This window comes from Mus caroli, chromosome 11, assembly GCF_900094665.2.
Source record: "Mus caroli chromosome 11, CAROLI_EIJ_v1.1, whole genome shotgun sequence".
NCBI classification, from domain to species: Eukaryota; Metazoa; Chordata; class Mammalia; order Rodentia; family Muridae; genus Mus; species Mus caroli.
In genome coordinates, this window is record NC_034580.1 from 49,930,838 (window position 1) to 49,935,932 (window position 5,095).

The window sequence follows — 5,095 nt, forward strand, 5'->3', positions numbered from 1 at the left end:
AGACTCAGCTTAGTATAGACTCAGTATAGCCTTGGTTTAGTATAGACTAGTTTAGTATAGACTCAGTTTAGTATAGACTCAGTTTAGTATAGACTTAGTTTAGTGTAGATTAGTATAGTATAGCATGTATAAATCTTTGGGTTCCATCCCTACCACCAAGAGAAGATAACTCTAGAAAACTCTCTTTCTTATGGGCTCCCCTAAGCCAGAAAGAGCAGCTCCCAATCCTTAGCTAATGCAACAGGATACAGCACCCCTGTCTTGCCCCCATCCCTCACCCCCAGACACTCAGGTTTCTTCAAGAGCACTGTTTTCTAACTCCTGACCCACAGTCATTGATTCCCAGTTGGATGAGGCCCCCAGGCATCCATCTGGCTGCCCCAAGATCAGAAATGGCCTAACTTGGGTTTGAACCCCACCCAAGGTTACTTTGTGAATGGCCATAAGGTCTAGCATCTCACAGGGATCAGGAACCCTGAGATGGAAGCCCCACAGTCATTAAGAAGCTGTGTGATAAGCTGGGAAGGATGGAAGTTCAAATCCACAGGTAAAGCCCTGCACAGTAGTCAAGCCTACCATCCTACTGCACGATGGGAGGCAGAGCCGACAATCTGTGATAGCTCACGGACCATTCGCAAACAAAAAGAGAGAAAAACTGCTGTGAGACGGCTCAGCATGTGAGGAGCCCGATAATCTGAGTTGTAGTCAGGAACCACAACGTGGAAGGAGAGAACCAAGTTCCACAAGATGTCCTCTGACCTCCACATGCACACCATGGCATAGATGCACATACACAAATAAATAAATAAATAAATGCAAATAAAAATATTTAAAAGAGAATTCATAGCGGTTAAGGTCAAGGTGTAAAGGATGAAGATAGTTTGAGGTTGTTTTTTGTTTTGTTTTGTTTTGTGTTTTAAAGGCAGGGTCTCTCTCTGTAGCATACCAGGCTGGCCTCAAACTCAGAGTACGGCCTCAGGCTCCCAGGTGCTGGAATTAAAGGCCAAGGCATGGATTACTACACCTGGCAAGAATAAGACTAGTGTGGGGCTGTCGAGATGGCTCAGTGGGTAAGAGCACTGACTGCTCTTCTGAAGGTCCTGAGTTCAAATCCCAGCAATCACATGGTGGCTCACAACCACCGTAATAAGATCTGATGCACCGGGCATGGTGGCGCACGCTGTTAGTCCCAGCACTCGGGAGGCAGAGGCAGGCGGATTTCTGAGTTTGAGGCCAGCCTGGTCTACAAAGTGAGTTCCAGGACAGCCAGGGCTGTCTCGAAAAACAAACAAAAAACAAACAAAAAAAATCTGACGCCCTCTTCTGGTGTGTCTGAAGACAGCTACAGTGTACTTGCATATAACAAATAAATCTTTGGGCCAGAGTGAGCAGAGGTCCTAAATTCAATTCCCAACAACCACATGAAGGCTCATAACTATCAGTGTACTCACATACATAAAATAAATAGGGCTGGTGAGATGGCTCAGTGGGTAAGAGCACCCGACTGCTCTTCCGAAGGTCCAGAGTTCAAATCCCAGCAACCACATGGTGGCTCACAACCATCCGTAACAAGATCTGGCGCCCTCTCCTGGAGTGTCTGAAGACAGCTACAGTGTACTTACATATAATAAATAAATAAATCTTTAAAAATAAATAAATAAATAAATAAATAAGTAAATCTTTTTTTTTTTTTTTTTAAGAAAACTAGTGTGCACAAGGGGACCTTTCACACAGGAGTACGCAAGAGTTTACAACTATTCTTTCTTTCCTTTTTTTTTCTTTCTTTGAGATGGGGCCTCCTGTATCCAACTTACTACATAGCTCAGGGTGACTTTGAACTTCCAGATCCTGCAGCCTCCACCTCTAAGTGCTAGGATTGCAGATGCTTGCAGTTTATGCCTCCCAAGGGAAGGAACTAGGGCTTCCCCAGTGTAGGGGGACACATTTCTAGCCACTTCTCTACACTCTACATGAGGGTTACAATGTCTCTATTTCTGCAGTGGTCTGATACCTGGAGTCTGCTCGGCTGGAAGGGTTCCATCAGTGACAACGACCATGACTTTAAGAAGCATCAAGACAGCAGCCTTGAGAAAGAGGAACCTGGGGCTCAGGTAGCCTCCGGAGTACCACACCCTTCTGAGGTTACCACAGCAGCACTAGCTGCTCTCCGTAGAGCACTCTACAGTTCACGTGGCACTTTCAGATCTGCCGTGTAACCACAAGAGAATTGGTCCTCCTTTTACAGATGGGGGGAATCTGGGCTCACAGAACCCTGAGGCCACCACAGCTCTGCAGGGCCAGCCTCAGTGGGGGCTTCTCAGTCCTCCAGAGAGAGCATTCAGAACAAGGCAAATGGAATGCAGAATGTAAATAGAAAAGGACGGATTCTAAGCCAAGAAGCAGCACGCGAGGATAAACCCTCACTTCCCATCCTCCATGTGGGCAATCTGTGGAGCCCACATCCTCAGTATTAACCCCACCCAGGAAGTCTCTTGAAGGGGCTTGGCTAGGAGTGCATGGGGCCACCACTGAGCCTGAATGGCACTGTAAAGAGCCACCAACCCAGGTTCAACACATCTTACCAGCTGGGGGCCTGGGTACAGGTCTCCTCCTCCAGGGAGGAAGGAATCAAGATGGGGAGATGCCCAGCTTGTGGGTGGAGGGGCAGGGATGGGGCGGGGCCGGGCCTCGTGTCCAGGACTCCTCTGAGAGCTGCAGTGCAGATGTATGTATGGTCTCTGGCAGCTCTCCAGTGCTGCAGTCCCCCACTCCCAGCCCCACCCCCACCCCAGCAGCTCCATTCTCAGGGCAAATCCATGTTCTTTCTGTCCAGCAACAGCTGCATCCCCTGGCCAGAAACAGCAAATAGGTTCAGTATCCCAGCAGAGAGAGGCTCACAAACAAAGGACAGGAAGTAAAGGGACATGGTGAGCGACAGTCACAGCTGCAAGGGGATGAAGGCCTTCTCCTTCTCTCCATGCCCAGCCACACCCCACTCCCAAATCTGAGAACAGTTGAATTGGCCGAGGGAGGGGGGGCACCGGAAGTGGCGGCCACCTCAGCAGACCACTATGGGGAACAAGGGCCCAGAGAGAAAAGAAGTCCCTCCAAGTGTCCCAGGCAAGCTGCAACTCATGGATATGGGAGAGGATTGCCCAGGGTCTTCCTGCAGGGCTTAGGGCCTGCAGCCAGAACATAAGGGCATGCAGGGGCTGAAATAGTTCCCGGGGGGGGGGGGGAGATAAGAAAGGCTGGGGAGTCAGGCTATCCTGTCGGGGAGGTGGGCTCAGCAGCTTCAAGATGTGATCTGGCCAGGTGAGGTGAAATGGAGGGCAGATTCTAAGGGAACACCAGGATCCCCTATAAATCCTGGAGCCATATGCCCAAATTTGGAAGTGTCTAGTAAGACCCACCAGAGTTTAGACAAAAGGGGGTGGGGCGGGAGTGGGGCGGGGGTGGGGAGAAGCAGAAGCCAGATTCTCTCTAAAGGAGAGTTTCATCGACCACACCTGTACTCAAGATTCCCCCAACCAGCAGCCAAATCAAACCCACTTTCATAGGACTGAAAGCAGGGGTTATCAACACTTGTGAGATGGGGGCTCAGAGAGGGAAAGGCGGCTGGCTCAAGGCCACACTGCAAGTTGGTGGTGGGATCTGGATTCGAGGTCAGTAGGAAGCATCTAAGGCCCTGAAAAACTGGGAAGGAGCCGGGTTGGCATAGGAGAAGCAAAATTCAGAGTGGGACCTCTGCATCTTGCTAAGAGCCTCTGCGGCTCCCGGAAAGGTGAGCATCTCCGGACGGACAGCAGGTCCTTCCTCTGACCCGCATCAGGGAGCCTTTCTCCCGGACCACACCACGAACCGTCTGGTGCTCAGCAGACTGTTCAATTCCTCAAGCTCTCCAAGTTGAGTAACTCACAGCCTCCCGCGAGGGTCCCCAAGTTTTTCCACTACTTTAGACAATTAGGCTCCTGGGTCTTGGACCACACCCTTGGCGGGGCCGGGGGGGGGCACCAGCTCCCCTCCCCCCTCAGGGTGCTGTCAACCAGCGCTAGCACTTTGGGTTCCCTCCCGGGACACACCCAGCCGCGACACCCCGGGGTGACCGCACACCAGCGTGGACCCGACCAGGTCCCTTCAGTCCTGGACCCCGTGTCCCGCAGCGACTCTGCACACTCACCGCGCTAGGGAGGCCTCGGATCAGGGCGTAGGGACAGACGCAGCTCGAAGCCCGTTAACCTAGCAGCAGCCGCAGCGCAGGCTGGGCGCACGGTGGAGGGGGACACGTGGCGCTCAGGGGCCAATCGGATTCGCTCGCTGCCCGCCCCGCCCTGTCCCGCCCCACCCCGAGTGCTTCTTTTTTGGAGTCTGGGTGTCACCGGCTGCAGGGGAAGGGCATGGGGGAGGGCGTCCTCGGGGGAAACCTGCCACCTCCTACCTGGATCCTTTCTGACCCCAGCCCTGACGTCACCTCCAGAGGGTAGGGGACTTGGCAAAGGTCACGCTGCTATCCAGAAATAGAAGTCAAATTAATGTCCTGTTCTGGATACATTCTCCAACATTCCTGCTACTCACCAAAGCTTTGTTGAGAAATTTGAAGCTTGCCAAAATTGAAGTTGAGACGTTACCTGACTGATCAGATTTCACGCCTTCCTGCCCTATCGGATCACAGGCGTAGTCACCTACTTTGTAAGGAAGGAAAGGCCAGAGAAGACAGCGTCTCTCCCAGGGTCACTCAGCTTGCAGATTGTGGGGTTGGAAATCTAATTTAGGTCAGGAATCTCTTGGCCTTGGGGAGTGGGTTCTGATTGAAGAGGGAGTGATAGGAGGAACAGAAGTTGTCTTCCAGGTCTGTGTGGAAAAGCGGTACAATCTCTGGAAAACAGATAGCCCAGCTTTGACAGAGAAACCTCCCTCCACCCACCCCCCCCCTCCAGCCCTGCCCCTCCGCCTGGTGTCCACAGTGGACCGCAGACTTCTGTTAATAAATTCCTTGAAGCCGGGCGTGGTGGCACACGCCTTTAATCCCAGCACTCGGGAGGCAGAGGCAGGCAGATTTCTGAGTTCGAGGCCAGCCTGGTCTACAAAGTGAGTT

General features: G+C 52.1%; 1 protein-coding gene across 2 annotated transcripts in view; it reads right to left on the bottom strand.

Moving 5' to 3' along the window:
• Anxa6 (annexin A6) overlaps nt 1–4,293 on the bottom strand; it is a 52,977-nt gene extending 48,684 nt beyond the window's left edge. For both annotated transcript variants that reach the window (XM_021175547.1, XM_021175546.1), the window contains exon 1: nt 4,181–4,293. The gene's annotated coding sequence lies outside the window, so the exon portion shown is untranslated. The remainder of the gene's footprint in view (nt 1–4,180) is intronic.
• Nucleotides 4,294–5,095: the final 802 nt, after the last annotated feature.